We start from the raw sequence: 17,248 nt of genomic DNA, 5'->3' as shown, positions 1-17,248 counted from the left end.
CGGTGTTAATCCTGAATCTGGTGGCGACGAATCTACGGCACCAAGAGCTCCAAAAAGGCCGAGGTCTGATGTATGGAATTTTTTTGAGAAGATAGACGTCACCAAGGATGAACACGGTAGGATCATCTCTCAGAATGCGAAATGTGCGTTGTGCGGCCAGATATTCAAAGCTCATCATAAGAGCGGCACCAACCATCTCAAACGGCATATTGAAAAACACAACAAAGGCCAAAATCTACAAGGTGATATCCGGCAGTCTATGCTTTCCCAATCATCCTCTTCAGGTACCCTCGGCAGTTGGAATTATGACGCTGCCCGAGCCCGGAAATGCGTAATCAGGTTTATTGTTCTTAAAAACCTTCCTTTTAAATTAGTAGAAGATGATGAATTTGAAGATTTATTTAGAGATGGTTTTTATCCTGCATTTACAAAATTTTCTCGTCAAACCTGTCAACGTGATATTTTAAAATATTATGTTGAGGAACAGGGAAAAATAATTTCTTATTTTAAAAATTTAAACTGCAAATTTTCTTTAACTTCTGATATTTGGTCATCTAGAGTGCAAACTGGTTATTTATGTATAACAGCACACTGGATTGATGAAAGTTGGAAAATGTTTAAAAGAGTTGTTTCTTTTATTGCAATTGAAGAGTCACACACTGGTATTAATGTTGCAAATTTAATTGTTGAAGAACTTATGAAACTAGAAATTGATCAAAGAATATTTACTCTTTCACTAGATAATGCAAGTAATAATAATGTAGCTGTTGATTTTCTGAAAATAACTTTGTCATTGCCATGTCATGGTGAGCTTTTTCATGTTAGATGTATCTGTCATATTTTAAATTTAATTGTTCAAAGTGCATTTTCTGAAATTAAACCCATGATAGAAAAAGTTAGAACAGTTACTAATATGCATAATGCTTCTGAAATGAGAATTAAAAGATGGAAACAATGTTGTAAAAGAAAAAATTATAAGCCTAGACTAATTCCAAAAGATGTTGACCATAGGTGGAATTCCACCTATGCAATGTTATCTGTAGCAATAGAATATAAAGAAATTATAAATGATTTTATAAATTTTTATGCTTCTAGTTCTAGCTCTGGTAGTGCTTATGGAATAACTGAAGATGAATGGACAGTTATATGTAAATTAAATGAGATGTTACAAGTTTTTTATGATGCTACTATGTTATTATCTGGTTGTTATTATCCAACTATTACTTTAGCTGCTTTACAAATTTTAAATATTCAAAATTTTTTTACAAAATATCGTATGGATGATATTTTTGGAAGTATAATTTTTGAAATGGAGAGTAAATTTAATAAGTATTTTAGGCCTATTCCTCATATTTTTGGTATTGGTGTTCTTATTGATCCATGCTTGAAGGAAATTGGCCTTCGAAGTTTGTTACAATCATTGTATGGTGGACAGATTATAGACTTAGATGATGGATCCACCCTTACTGCTACTACTCATTATTTAGCTATTAGAAATTATTTTCAAACCTTATATGATGAGTATGCAGCTAGATATGGTGTAGCTACACAACAGTCTTCAGCTTCGGCACCTTCAGCTTCGAGCACAGGTCGAGGTAAAAGTGTAAGTTTTGATAGGTATGCAATGGTAGCTGAACTAACTGGTGGATCTGGAACTTCATCAGGATTAGAGGTTTCTGAAATAGACGAATATTTATCTGCTTCCTTAGTTAGATGTCAAGGAAATGCTTTAGATATTTTGCAATGGTGGAAAGTATATGGATCAGTTTCATATCCTATACTTTCCACCATGGTTCGTGACTTACTATCAGTGCAGGTTTCGACTGTAGCCTCGGACTCCGCTTTCAGCATAGCAGGACGTTTGATCGACGACCACAGGACATGCTTAGATCCGTATACTGTACAAGCGGTGATGTGCTTACAAGATTGGTGGAGGTACGAGAAGCGAACGCAAGGCATCGATCGGATGGCTGGAATTGAAGATAAATTTGAAGAATTGGGACTAGCAGATAGATATAAAGAATAATAGATATAATGATTAGATAATATTCATAAAATTGTAATTTTGTTTTCTTAGCTTTAAATTTGAATTAAATTATTTCGAAAAAAGTTACAAATGATAGTGATATGGGTGAGTAGGTGCCAACCTAGTTGGGATGTACTCATCTATTGTGATGCGACGAATTTCGAAATAAATTTATACTTGTAAAGGATTTACCGATTATTAATAAAGAAGTTATTTTTATCATTTTTTGTACTTGTAATTTATGTCATTTCATTTCAAGCTATTAATTAAATTTATGACATTTTTTATAATAATTTATGGTTTATGGTTTTGTTAAAATTTAAAAAAAAATTCTAAAAAAAAACCAAACCGGGCCGGCCCGGTGTCCGGCCCGCTCAGGCCCGGGCCCGGGTCCGGGCTTGGGTTTTGCCCGGCCCGGATGGACAGCCCTAGTAAGTCGTTTATAAGAAAACGGATAAGCAAACATGGTCCTTGAATCACAACAAAGAGAGCTCTCTCCGAGCGGGTTGAGGTTAGGAGGATCAATGTCGGTAAATGGTGCGTTCGCGCACATCGTGTGAGTTTAGGAGGACCATGTTACCTTCAACTATAACTAGTCTGCTGTCCGTGCAAGGCACGATATTTTTTTTTTTTTTTTTTTTTTTTAGCTACAGTAATCCCTCTTTTTTAACATGCGTGATTTGAATTTTATGGGAATGCTACAGTATCCCGCCTGCTACAGTTCTATTTTAAAATGTCACAGTATACCCATGTGCTACAGTGATATTTTTACTTATTTATCAGCTACAGTAATAATGCTGCAGTAAATCTACTATAGCATTTACTGTAGCATGAACAGTGACTCTCTGGTTTTCCCTTTTGTATAAAGGAATAGATTATAACCTAACTAGTGCGTATCATGTGCCAAGCACGGCCCTTTATTTTTTAAGCAGTGTAATTTAAACTTGTTTTTCTCTAAGTTTTAATGTATTTAATTTGATTATTGTATGCTTAAAATTAAAAATTATATCTACTCCTCTATATTTAAAAAGGATGTAAGTTTTAAGGAAAAATTGCTTCAAGGCCCCAAAAGTGAAGATTCAATGTGCAACAGACCCTTGTACTTTTACCCCTTTGTATAAACCCAAAATACAATGTAAAATTGTATTTCAGCCCCCCAGCTTAGCAGAATGAGCTGTAAATTTCTAAAACCCGTCTCTACCCTTCCCGCCCACACCGCCACAGTTTACGAGTGTTGGTAACGATGCCCGCCCACTCCGCAACTCATATCAAGGGTCTCTCTCTCTGTCTCCTCTCTGCCCCTTGCACTTTGTGTCTTTCCCTCTCTATAGCTAAAGGAGCTGGCGAAATACCCAAATCTCCACTCTAGGGCTTGGTTGAAATCGACAGAAAATGGGAAAAAATCGACGAAGGAAGGTAAAATTGTTCACCGTCCTCCTCCTCCGCTGCAACGTCAGGAACCTGCACCGACGAACGACGAGCGACAAGACTTGCCTACGTCGACTGGTGAAGATCCCTCCTCGTCTTCCAAGAATTACGAAGACCCCTCTTTGCCATCTAAGACCGACCGTGGTACCGCTTCTCTCTCATCCTCCTCCCCCTCCAAGTCTTCGTCATCCCATGCGTCATCATCAGGGAATGGCAGCACTGATGAAGCCACCCAGACCCTATTAGGCATGCAAAAGGGGTTATCGAGAAAAAGAAAAATTACAAGTTCACAACAGGCACCAAAAGAAATTCATAAAGAAGTAAGATGATGTTACATTTTCCATTTTAGATAGATGTTACAGACTAATGTTGATGCATTGTAAACTATACAGAACATGCGTTAAATTTTATTGGTGGATAACAAGTCTGGCTATTGTTTGTTAAGGTGTTTAACATAAATGTTACATTTCATTGTTATCTGTTAACTTTTGGTTGTTGGATGTTAAGTTAAGTGAGGTTGATGTTAAATGTTAAATTTTAATACATGAAAAAGTCTGGTGATGCCGTTGAAATTAGACCTACAGCTAGTTTCAACGCATATATTGATTTTATGAAAGTCCTCGAACCGAGAATGCGGCGGTGTCACTGAGATGCATACGGAGGGTGTACATTCCAGCATTATGTAATGTTTGGCCCCTAGCAGTAGATCGACCCACGCTGGAACTTATATTGAGTCACTATGTAGGAAATGAAGTGGTGTTTTCTCTGCCTGATTCCGAAAGTGGGAGAGAGGATTGTTAATTTTGATATGGACTAGGTTCATGAACACACAGGTTTCCCAATTGATGGGGAAATAATTTACGGTAATAGAGATCCTTACCCTAGGATTTGGTTGGAGTATTTTGCTGACCATTTTACTAGAAGTGAAACAGAATCAGCGAAGAATATGCGGCGATATGTGGAAGGGCTACTGGAATCTCTTATTGAATCAATAAAGAAGAACGATATTAAGGAGTTTGTGTTACTGTAGATACTTTATCAATGTTCGATGATGTGGTGCCCTAGCAGTGTGCAAGGCATCCCAAGGCTCTTGTTCAAATATGTTGATTGCATTGTAAAAGTGAGGAATGTGGCCTGGGGGAAATACATTTATGATCAGATGAAGAAAGGAATTAAGATTGCTAGGGAAAGTCTAAACAAGCCAGGAGTTAGCTATGTGCATGGATGCATGCCTCTAATCCCTGTAAGTTGTATTAAAAATTTTCTATTGTTGTAGTTAATCTGTGCATGGGAACGTTTGCATGTATGCTATCTACTTAAGTTAAAAGTAATTAAGGTTAACTAGTTCATGTTAACTATATTAAGATGCTGGTTAACTATATTCAGATTCATGTTAACTGTATTGATGTCAATGTTAAAGTTTGTGTTGTCAGTGTTAACTATATTTCAGTTATGTTCTGTTATCTATATTCATGTTTAAAAGATTAGACTATTTGTTTGCAGCTCTAGTACTATGAAATGATAGGGATTAGAAGATATGTCCTAAGCAATAGATTCAAGCCGGTGTGATGATCGGTGAGAAGTTTGGATCTATCCGAAAGGACACAATAGTTGCCAAGGCTGAAAAAGCTAGCATTACTGTTGTACAGAATCAATTGCTGAATTTAGCCCACGGGTAGAGAAATATCCACTCAGAAGGCCATTGATGAGGGAAGCTGATTCAATGAGGGTTAGAAGTAAAGGGATTCAACCACGCCTACCACTCGTAGCAAAGAAGCAGATACGACCTTCGCCGGGAAAATTTAGGAAGGCGAAGAAAGCAGCAGATAGGAGGATGAAGATTGGAGAAGAAAAGAAGGGTGAAAAGAAGGAAGAAGAGAAGGAAAATAAGAAGAGACCTTCAATAGGTTTGGTAAGTTCTAAGATTACATGTTAATAATTAGCGCATACATGTGAACTGTCTGGATTTAAGTTGTATGTGTTAACTATAGGCCTTTAACTGTTAATCTTTATAAAAAACATGTTAACTGGTTTCTTTTTTTCTAAATTATATATTATATCAAAATCCATTGATGATACTTTCCAGAGGGTGAGATTGAGGCGTTATCATTTGAGGAGCAGCTGAAATTTTGGAGAAATACTGCTAAATTAAACCAGAGAATATGTCGTGCATTGAGGGTCTCCAAGAAAATGTATTGTCAAACCTTCATTAACGAGATTCATAGACTTAACGAAAAAGTTAATATGTTGGAGGGATCTGGTGACATAGTAGATCCTGAAGTTTTAAAGGACAATGTAAAGAAGCTTATTGCACAGCAGAAGAAAGGAATAAAAATCATGGATGAAGAGGACAAGCAGGAGGCCGATAGAGAAAACCTTGATAATGAGTTCATATTTGAGAATGAAGAGGACAAGAATGAAGAGAGAGAGAGAGAGAGAGAATAAGAGCAAGAATGAAGAGGCCAAGCAGTTGGTTGAGAATAGATCTGATTTGGCAGAGGTGACAAAATTTCAGACATGCGAAGATGTGCATACGACTTGTAGGCATATAAAATTGCTTATAGGTCCCTTAGCTCAGCTCGGCACGAACCGACAAACCAACGAGGCGACGAGATCGACGAATCGCACGCAAGAAACGGAATACATCCATTCGCGTGCGGGATCAAGCCAAGTGTTCGAAGAGTCAACGAGTCATCCAACCGAGAGCGGACTCGGACGAATCACGATCGAATCAAGATCAGTTTCGGACTCAGACTCAGAAGTGGATTTACTACCTAATCGGGATCCGGATTTACTGCCAAATCAGGTCAACGAATCAAGTCTGGATAAATCAACCACAGAACTGAATCACAGATAGAACCAAAAGCGGAAAACGACGGAACAACACACCCGGAGGGGCTCGGCTCAAACCGAGCCACCTCAAGGTGGCTCGGCCCAAGCCCCGAGCCACGCTGAGTGCTCGGTGGTCAAAGCCACCCTGAGTCTCGCAGCCAATAGGTCACCCCCTGGGTGCCGAGCCACCTCAGTGCTCGATGATCCGACCACCTTGAGTTGCCGACGCTTTGAGTTACGGCAACGTCACCGGGCACGGCACATCGACAAGCCTACATAGCCAAGGTTGCCTTCAATTAAAGTGATTATTGAAGCGAAGCCCTGCAGGATTGAAGATCAGATCTAAAAAAGAGTCTCAATTTGGGATATCAAGGACTTCTCAATCAGACTGGTGGCTCGCGACCATCACGTCAAATAACGCAGGTGTTAGAGAGGTCGATCTCAGATCTACGTGCTACACTCCGGATCTAAGCATGGTCTTAAAATGATCCGATACTTGGAACGATTGTTCCTTGTGAAACAATCCTCCCCGCTATTATTTCCTGTGAAGATAATACCCTTGTACGCGTATAATCCGACCGATCTAGATCGTCGGCGTGGTCCCACGGCAAAACGAACCCCCCGGCCGCAGGCAAAAAGCCGAAAAAAAAAAAAAAAAAAAATACACAAAAAAAAAAAAAAAAAAAAAAAACCCAAAAAAAAAAAAACCCAACAAAACTCAGCGAGCGAGCGCCAAAACAGAGCTCGCGAATTCGCTCGACAAACAAGGAAACAAAGTTCTAATTAATTCTATTTCTTTCAAATTATTCGTTGAACGGATCTTATAAAAAGACAAGGATACTTTGTAACCTATAGACTATTACAAGGTGAAAAGGAATCATTAATGAAAACAACCATTTTACCCGCGAACACTCTGGCGATTAAGTGGGAAGCCGACGATCGTCGCTGCGCGAGATCGTTCGTCGCAGCAATGTTGGCGATCTCGATCCCGGCTCGAGGATGAAGGTCGAGTAGAAGTCGACGCAACAAATGAGAGTACTTCTCCCGCCGGATCTACCTCCCTCGCAAGTCCAGAAGTCCAAGTTTCCTCCAGAAAAGGTTCTTGGTAATGAAGAAGTCAAGCTACCACGAAGATTCGCCGCCGTGATGCAAAGTCGCATCGGGTTAGATATCCTCCAGTTCCAACCAAGTCAATCTGCTCTGGCAACCTCTTCTGCCACAGAGGGCGGGGAAAACCTCGAAAGAGACCCGCCAAAGCAACGTAACCGCCTTGCAAACACGCAAGGCCATGAGTCAGATGTTGACAGGATCCCCACAACGTGGGATCAAAGAACAAAGAGGCAAGCACCTCAACAATCAACGAATGTGATCCTCCAAGCCGCCAGACAATGGAATGGTCCGTGTAAACGAATACCCGATCGTACTTCTGGAGGAGCGCGAATTTCGCAAGCCGCGCACTATTCAGAGCAGGCACGGCTCAAGCTGAAGAACCGCAGACAGCTCAGAAAGAGGTAGCCAGAACGCTACCAACTCGCAAAAGTTTGGAGGCGAATCTGAAGCGGCGTTCAACCAAAAAGCACAACTGCAGCCTCCAACCAAAATGCAAACTCCAAGCTCGAACAAGCAAGTCGCGAATCCCATAGTCCCGGGAGATATTCAGACCTCCGAAGAGAAAGCCAATTGGAGGCACCTCGGTCCAATTCACAGAAAGGCAAGCCCAGTCAAACGACTTTGGCCCGATAAGAATCCCAAACGATTCAACACGCTGGGGACGCCGCACATCCAGCATACAAAGAACTCAAGCAGCTGCCTCACAACTGCCGCATCGAAGTCAAAAGCACGCGAAGACTCGCACCCACAAAGCAAGCATTTCTAGCGTTAAACTTTTGAAACCTGCCAAGAAAGCATCCATACCTCAAGAGAAACATTACATCTGATAGTGAAGTTTAACCTAGAATGTGCCGCACAAGATAGTTACCCGACTATCAAATAATGAAGATTTACTATCGTGCGGGGTACAAAGAACAGGAAGGGATCCCCAGACAGAAACCAAGTGCCATTGTTCAAAGCTCATTCAGGGCGTACTAGTCTGCATGCCACTGCATCAAGATCCCAGAGATAACTCATGTTCAAAGGCTAATCACCGAACGCCAAAACCCAGGCATTGGCCAAGAGCCGAGCCACCTCAAGGTGGCTCGGCACAGTGCCGGCCACCTCGAGGTGGCCGACAGTGGCCGACGGTGGCCGACGTTTCTCTTTTTGCGGGCACTGTCCTGAGAGCCTATAAATAGGCCACCCCCTTGTCATTTGAGAAGGTTGGAAATTTTGGAGAGAGGCGAAGCCCTGCTGGATTGGAGACTCGGAACTTAAAAAAGATTGAAACTTTGGGACTTCGGGGACTCACTCCTTCAGATCTGGTGCTCGGCGATCATCAACGTCAAATAAGGCAGGTGTTCGAGAGGATCAGATCTCAGATCTACGCAGGCATACTCCGGATCTAAGCTTGGTCTTAGATCCCGAGACTTGGACGATTGTTTCCTTGGTGAAACAATCCTCCCCGGCTATTATTTCCTTGGTGAAATAATACCCGTCGTACTGCGTAGATCCGACCGGATCTAGATCTCGCGGTGGTCCACGGCAAACAACCCCGGCGCAGGCAAAGAACCCACAAAAGCGAGCGACCGCAAAACAGGAGCTCGCGATTCGTTCGACACAAAAGGAGAAAAGTTGTAATCTTTGTTTATTTTTATTTGATTTTCGTTGTAACCGGATCTTATAAAAAGACCGGATCTTTTGTAACTCAAAAAGTTGTAACTCAAGATGACAATGGAATCAATAACAAAGAAAGACACGAATTTTCCAGCGAACAATCTGGCGACCACAGTGGGAGCCACCGATCTCGCTGCCGAGATCGGAGCGTCGCAGCCGCGGATCTTGATCCCAGTCGTGGAGGAGGTCGAATACGAGTTCGATCAGACCAAGTTCGAGGAATACCTTTCATCCTCGTCTAGATCAACCTCCCCCCGCAAGTCCAAGAAGTCCAAGTTCTCTTCCAACAGAAAGGTGCGTTGGTACGAAGAAGTTGAAGCTACCAACGACGACCTCATCTCGATTGACGCCAAAGTTGCGTCAGATGAGGCTCCACCAATCTCCAACCGGATCAAGCTGGTTCCAACCAATTCCTCCGTCACCAAAGGAGCGGTGACTCTCTCAAAGAGAGCCCGCCAAAGGCAACGCCAACGCTTGGCCAAACAATTCGCCAAAGCGATGGAGTCCACCGACGGAGTCCGCTACAACGCGGGTCTGAAGAACAAGAGAGGCAAACAGCCTCAACAACAGATGAACGGCACCTCTTCCAAGCCGCCAACAATGGAATGGATCCGTGTCAAACGGAATCGTTCGACGCTGGAAGAACGCATCCGCAAACGCCGCGCACTATCAGCGCAGGCACGGGCTCAAGCCGAAGAAGCCCGCAGAAAGTTGCAGAAAGAGGTGGTCAAGAAGCCGCCACCAACTCGCAAAGTCTGGAGGCCAAAGTCTGAAGCGGCAATTCAGGCTAAGGAGCAACCTTTGCAGCCTCCAACCAAAATTCAACCTCCGGCGAACCCAGCTAAGTCGCCGAGAATTCCCATAGCTACTCCGGGAGATCATGCAGAATCCTCCCGAAGAAGAAAGCCAGTCTTGGAGCGCCTCGGTCCAATTCCCGATGAGCGAAGCAAAGCTCCGATCCAAGAACGTTTGGGCCCACTAAGAAAACCCCGAACGAATCAACACGCTGGGGGTCGCCGCAACCCTCAACGTGACAGAGAAATCATGGCACCCCAGCGCACTACTTTGCGCATTGAAGTTCAGGAGCCCGCTGAGAATTCACGCCCAAAAAGGCATGTCTCAAGGCGCGTGACTCTTGAAAGTCCAAGGAAGGCAATTCGCCCTCAGATGGAAACATTATCATCTGATAGTGATAGTGTTATACCTGAGAAGTCGTGCCCGCACACGATAGGTTACTCCGACTGTCAAAATGACGAGTTGTACTATCGTGCTGGGGGTACGAACAGAACCAGGAAGAGGAGTCCCCGAGAACAGAAAACTCAATGCCCTTGTTCAAAGCTCATTCGGGCGGTACTGTCTGAGTGCAACTGCATCAAGGTAGTCCCAGAGAGAATCTCAGTGTTCGAAAGGCTTAATACCGAAACGCCAAAACCAAGGCATAGGCGTTTCCGACAAAGAAGAACGGTGGTTGAAGATGAAGAATTCCCGAGGGTCACCGCTAATATGACCAGCAAAGAGACATCGACACAGATTGATCTCAAATCGAAGTCGTTTCTGGAAGCGTCCCGGTGTGTAACCCGTCCGCAGTCCGGAGCCATCGCACGAGGAACTTATGGTAGGGTTCGGATAAGATTGCCTTCAGAAGATGAAGAATCGGATGCCTGCTCTGCGGTCGCATCGGATAATACAGTGTCCAGCGAAGGACAACCCCGCGAATCATTCATGATAAGTACGGAAGAAGTGGCCAAAATGCTCGAAGATGCCATAGCCAAACAACAAGAAACCTTCAGGCTCGAGATGCAGATGGCCATGCAAACTATGAAAGAGATGCATGAGCAACAAATTCAGGCACTGACGAACCAGCGAGGTGAATCGAGCCGCCGTACCCGCCCCGCCGTAACCAGGTTGTTCAGGAAGAGCAGCACACGGATAGGGATGAAGCTCACAATGCCAATAACCCTCCCGTCAATGCAGGGGGTGGTAACGAGGATGCCAATGAAGATACAAGTGAAGACTTGAAGATCAAAGATCTCGAGAGCAAAATCAACACATTGATCTCCGCTCAAGAGACGAAGAAAACAGGCATTCCCTGTCCATACCCAAGAGAGTGGGAATCGATCCCATATCCGGCGAAGTTCAATCTAATCAACTTCACGCCGTTCGATGGGAAGGGTTCCCCCACTCAGCATTTGATTTATTTCAAATCGCACCTGGGTATTATTTCCGGCAATGAGCCTCTGATGGTGCGGTCATTCGTCGGCACTCTTCGCGGAGCCGCCTTCGATTGGTATCGCCGCCTCAAGCCAAGTAGCGTGAACAGCTGGGACGATATGGAGACCATGTTCCTCGCCAACTTCTTCGACGACGACACCGAGATATCTATCGGATCATTGCTCGATGAGAAGCAGAAGGACGGGGAGTTAGTCGACACCTTCGTCAAAAGGTTCCGGAACAAGGCGATGAATTGCCGGGACCCGATCACAGAGGAATTCATCCTCCAAACTTGCCACAACAACCTTGCGTTGGACGTGTTGGAAGCAATGGGAACAGCACCGTCTGACACTTGGAAAGACTTGAAGGTGCGCGGTGAACAAGCCGAACGCTTCCTTAAAAGGAAGAAGGCCGAAAGGAACCAACCGACGGTTAATCTGCTGGACTCAAACTTCGCTTCCCGTGGTAAGGGCAAAGCACCTGCAGCTGCTGGTGGTGCTAATCAAGCATCACAACAGCAATCCCGAAGGCAGCAAAAGACTTCGGGTCCGAGACTCCAAAGAGAGTATTCCTTCAAGGACGAAGACGTTCCAGCCATCTTCGAATCCCTCCTTGAAGGTAACAAGATCAAGCTACCACCTATCACAAATCAGGAGGAAGCTGACAACACTACGGACCCAAAGTACTGTGCATACCACAGGAGGGTCGTTCATCCCACCAAGGATTGCTTTGCTCTCAAGAATAGCATTCAGACCTTGGTTGAAGCCGGCGTCATAACGCTAAGGTAAGCCAATTGAGAACGGCAAAACTCCAAAGAGTATACGAGTATAAACTGTTTCTCAATCCTCCGACCGGTATAAGAGGTTAAACTACTCCCTGATACTCCAATAGGTATATGAGTCTAAACTGTTTCCCCACTTTTGACGGGAAGTTCCTGGAGAATATTAAGCTAATATTCTTAAGGATAACCCGGTTAGTTAACTGATAATAATGTCCGAACCAGTTCCGCAGAGGAAACTGGGGGTGGACGATTTATGTAACGGGAAGTTCCCAAAACCACAGCAATGTAATGAATAAGAACTCCCATTCTCACCATGTCTATGCACTCAACACTCTCTCTGTTAGAGTCTGGACGTAAAGTTCCTGATTGGTCAAACCTTCTTACAGTTAGGACCACAGTCAAAATCCCCTCTCGATTCCCCCAATGAACGAGAGGTCCACAAATTGAGCGATCAAACCTTCCTACAGTTAGGATTGTCTCAAAACACCCACTTGGTCAAACCTTCTTACAGTTAGGACCACAGTCAAAATCCCCTCTCGATTCCCCCAATGAACGAGAGGTCCACAAATTGAGCGATCAAACCTTCCTACAGTTAGGATTGTCTCAAAACACCCACTTGGTCAAACCTTCTTACAGTTAGGACCACAGTCAAAATCCCCTCTCGATTCCCCCAATGAACGAGAGGTCCACAAATTGAGCGATCAAACCTTCCTACAGTTAGGATTGTCTCAAAACACCCACTTGGTCAAACCTTCTTACAGTTAGGACCACAGTCAAAATCCCCTCTCGATTCCCCCAATGAACGAGAGGTCCACAAATTGAGCGATCAAACCTTCCTACAGTTAGGATTGTCTCAAAACACCCACTTGGTCAAACCTTCTTACAGTTAGGACCACAGTCAAAATCCCCTCTCGATTCCCCCAATGAACGAGAGGTCCACAAATTGAGCGATCAAACCTTCCTACAGTTAGGATTGTCTCAAAACACCCACTTGGTCAAACCTTCTTACAGTTAGGACCACAGTCAAAATCCCCTCTCGATTCCCCCAATGAACGAGAGGTCCACAAATTGAGCGATCAAACCTTCCTACAGTTAGGATTGTCTCAAAACACCCACTTGGTCAAACCTTCTTACAGTTAGGACCACAGTCAAAATCCCCTCTCGATTCCCCCAATGAACGAGAGGTCCACAAATTGAGCGATCAAACCTTCCTACAGTTAGGATTGTCTCAAAACACCCACTTGGTCAAACCTTCTTACAGTTAGGACCACAGTCAAAATCCCCTCTCGATTCCCCCAATGAACGAGAGGTCCACAAATTGAGCGATCAAACCTTCCTACAGTTAGGATTGTCTCAAAACACCCACTTGGTCAAACCTTCTTACAGTTAGGACCACAGTCAAAATCCCCTCTCGATTCCCCCAATGAACGAGAGGTCCACAAATTGAGCGATCAAACCTTCCTACAGTTAGGATTGTCTCAAAACACCCACTTGGTCAAACCTTCTTACAGTTAGGACCACAGTCAAAATCCCCTCTCGATTCCCCCAATGAACGAGAGGTCCACAAATTGAGCGATCAAACCTTCCTACAGTTAGGATTGTCTCAAAACACCCACTTGGTCAAACCTTCTTACAGTTAGGACCACAGTCAAAATCCCCTCTCGATTCCCCCAATGAACGAGAGGTCCACAAATTGAGCGATCAAACCTTCCTACAGTTAGGATTGTCTCAAAACACCCACTTGGTCAAACCTTCTTACAGTTAGGACCACAGTCAAAATCCCCTCTCGATTCCCCCAATGAACGAGAGGTCCACAAATTGAGCGATCAAACCTTCCTACAGTTAGGATTGTCTCAAAACACCCACTTGGTCAAACCTTCTTACAGTTAGGACCACAGTCAAAATCCCCTCTCGATTCCCCCAATGAACGAGAGGTCCACAAATTGAGCGATCAAACCTTCCTACAGTTAGGATTGTCTCAAAACACCCACTTGGTCAAACCTTCTTACAGTTAGGACCACAGTCAAAATCCCCTCTCGATTCCCCCAATGAACGAGAGGTCCACAAATTGAGCGATCAAACCTTCCTACAGTTAGGATTGTCTCAAAACACCCACTTGGTCAAACCTTCTTACAGTTAGGACCACAGTCAAAATCCCCTCTCGATTCCCCCAATGAACGAGAGGTCCACAAATTGAGCGATCAAACCTTCCTACAGTTAGGATTGTCTCAAAACACCCACTTGGTCAAACCTTCTTACAGTTAGGACCACAGTCAAAATCCCCTCTCGATTCCCCCAATGAACGAGAGGTCCACAAATTGAGCGATCAAACCTTCCTACAGTTAGGATTGTCTCAAAACACCCACTTGGTCAAACCTTCTTACAGTTAGGACCACAGTCAAAATCCCCTCTCGATTCCCCCAATGAACGAGAGGTCCACAAATTGAGCGATCAAACCTTCCTACAGTTAGGATTGTCTCAAAACACCCACTTGGTCAAACCTTCTTACAGTTAGGACCACAGTCAAAATCCCCTCTCGATTCCCCCAATGAACGAGAGGTCCACAAATTGAGCGATCAAACCTTCCTACAGTTAGGATTGTCTCAAAACACCCACTTGGTCAAACCTTCTTACAGTTAGGACCACAGTCAAAATCCCCTCTCGATTCCCCCAATGAACGAGAGGTCCACAAATTGAGCGATCAAACCTTCCTACAGTTAGGATTGTCTCAAAACACCCACTTGGTCAAACCTTCTTACAGTTAGGACCACAGTCAAAATCCCCTCTCGATTCCCCCAATGAACGAGAGGTCCACAAATTGAGCGATCAAACCTTCCTACAGTTAGGATTGTCTCAAAACACCCACTTGGTCAAACCTTCTTACAGTTAGGACCACAGTCAAAATCCCCTCTCGATTCCCCCAATGAACGAGAGGTCCACAAATTGAGCGATCAAACCTTCCTACAGTTAGGATTGTCTCAAAACACCCACTTGGTCAAACCTTCTTACAGTTAGGACCACAGTCAAAATCCCCTCTCGATTCCCCCAATGAACGAGAGGTCCACAAATTGAGCGATCAAACCTTCCTACAGTTAGGATTGTCTCAAAACACCCACTTGGTCAAACCTTCTTACAGTTAGGACCACAGTCAAAATCCCCTCTCGATTCCCCCAATGAACGAGAGGTCCACAAATTGAGCGATCAAACCTTCCTACAGTTAGGATTGTCTCAAAACACCCACTTGGTCAAACCTTCTTACAGTTAGGACCACAGTCAAAATCCCCTCTCGATTCCCCCAATGAACGAGAGGTCCACAAATTGAGCGATCAAACCTTCCTACAGTTAGGATTGTCTCAAAACACCCACTTGGTCAAACCTTCTTACAGTTAGGACCACAGTCAAAATCCCCTCTCGATTCCCCCAATGAACGAGAGGTCCACAAATTGAGCGATCAAACCTTCCTACAGTTAGGATTGTCTCAAAACACCCACTTGGTCAAACCTTCTTACAGTTAGGACCACAGTCAAAATCCCCTCTCGATTCCCCCAATGAACGAGAGGTCCACAAATTGAGCGATCAAACCTTCCTACAGTTAGGATTGTCTCAAAACACCCACTTGGTCAAACCTTCTTACAGTTAGGACCACAGTCAAAATCCCCTCTCGATTCCCCCAATGAACGAGAGGTCCACAAATTGAGCGATCAAACCTTCCTACAGTTAGGATTGTCTCAAAACACCCACTTGGTCAAACCTTCTTACAGTTAGGACCACAGTCAAAATCCCCTCTCGATTCCCCCAATGAACGAGAGGTCCACAAATTGAGCGATCAAACCTTCCTACAGTTAGGATTGTCTCAAAACACCCACTTGGTCAAACCTTCTTACAGTTATTCGAAACCCTAAAGTCAACGCCGGTCAACGCGTGATCCTAGGTCAACGCCAGTCAACGCGTTGCGATCAAAAATTCAACGTACGACGTTCAAAACCCTAAGGTCAACGCCGGACAACGCGTAACCCTAGGTCAACACCAGTCAACGCGTTGCGAGCAAAAAAATTCAACGTACGATGTTCGAAACCCTAGGGTCAACGCCGGTCAACGCGTGACCCTAGGTCAACGCCAGTCAACGCGTTGCGAGCAAAAAATTCAACGTACGACGTTCGAAACCCTAGGGTCAACGCCGGTCAACGCGTGATCCTAGGTCAACGCCAGTCAACGCGTTGCGAGCAAAAACGACGTTCGAAACCCTAAGGTCAACGCCGGACAACGCGTGACCCTAGGTCAACGCCTAGTATACGAGTATAAACTGCTTCTTAATAGTCCAAAAAGTATACGAGTATAAACTGCTTCTTAACACTCCGAAAAGTATACGAGTATAAACTACTTCTTAATACTCCAATAAGGTATATGAGTATAAACTATTCCCTATTGTTGGTTGAGAAGTTTCTGGATTATATTTTCATTATTAAGGATAACTCAACAACACTACGCCGGACAACGCGTCGCAAATAAAGACTCAACGCCGACATTCGAGGGTCAGTTCTGTGTTCAACCAACAAGCACGAGCTAAAAATCAGAAAACCAGGAATTGACTTCAAGTTCAAATTTCCGATAACGGTCAGACAATAAATGCAGCACCGGAACTCTTGCAGACATTCGACAAAGCACCGAATAACCTGGAAGATTGAAGGAATCAAGAACGGAAGTCATTCCAAGGTCCCATTACACCGACTGAAGGTGGGAACAATCATATCCAAAGTATTCCAGACTCTTCTATAAAAGAACGAGACTGAAATACTTTGGAGGGGGTATCTGTAGGCATATAAAATTGCTTATAGGTCCCTTAGCTCAGCTCGGCACAAACCGACAAACCAACGAGGCAACGAGATCGACTAATCGCACGCAAGCAACGGAATACGTCCATTCGCGTGCGGGATCAAGCCAAGTGTTCGAAGAGTCAACGAGTCATCCAACCGAGAGCGGACTCGGACGAATCACGATCGAATCAAGATCAGTTTCGGACTCAGACTCAGAAGTGGATTTACTGCCTAATCGGGATCCGGATTTACTGCCAAATCAGATCAACCAAATCAAAGACTAAGTTAATCAAATCACGGACAGAACCAAAGGCGGAAAACACCAAAACCACCACCTAGAGGGGCTCGGCCGAAGCCGAGCCAACTTCAGGTGGCTCGGCCCAAGCT

This window comes from Asparagus officinalis, chromosome 3 (genome assembly GCF_001876935.1).
Source record: "Asparagus officinalis chromosome 3, Aspof.V1, whole genome shotgun sequence".
NCBI lineage: Eukaryota > Viridiplantae > Streptophyta > Magnoliopsida > Asparagales > Asparagaceae > Asparagus > Asparagus officinalis.
This window is presented reverse-complemented; position numbering follows the sequence as displayed.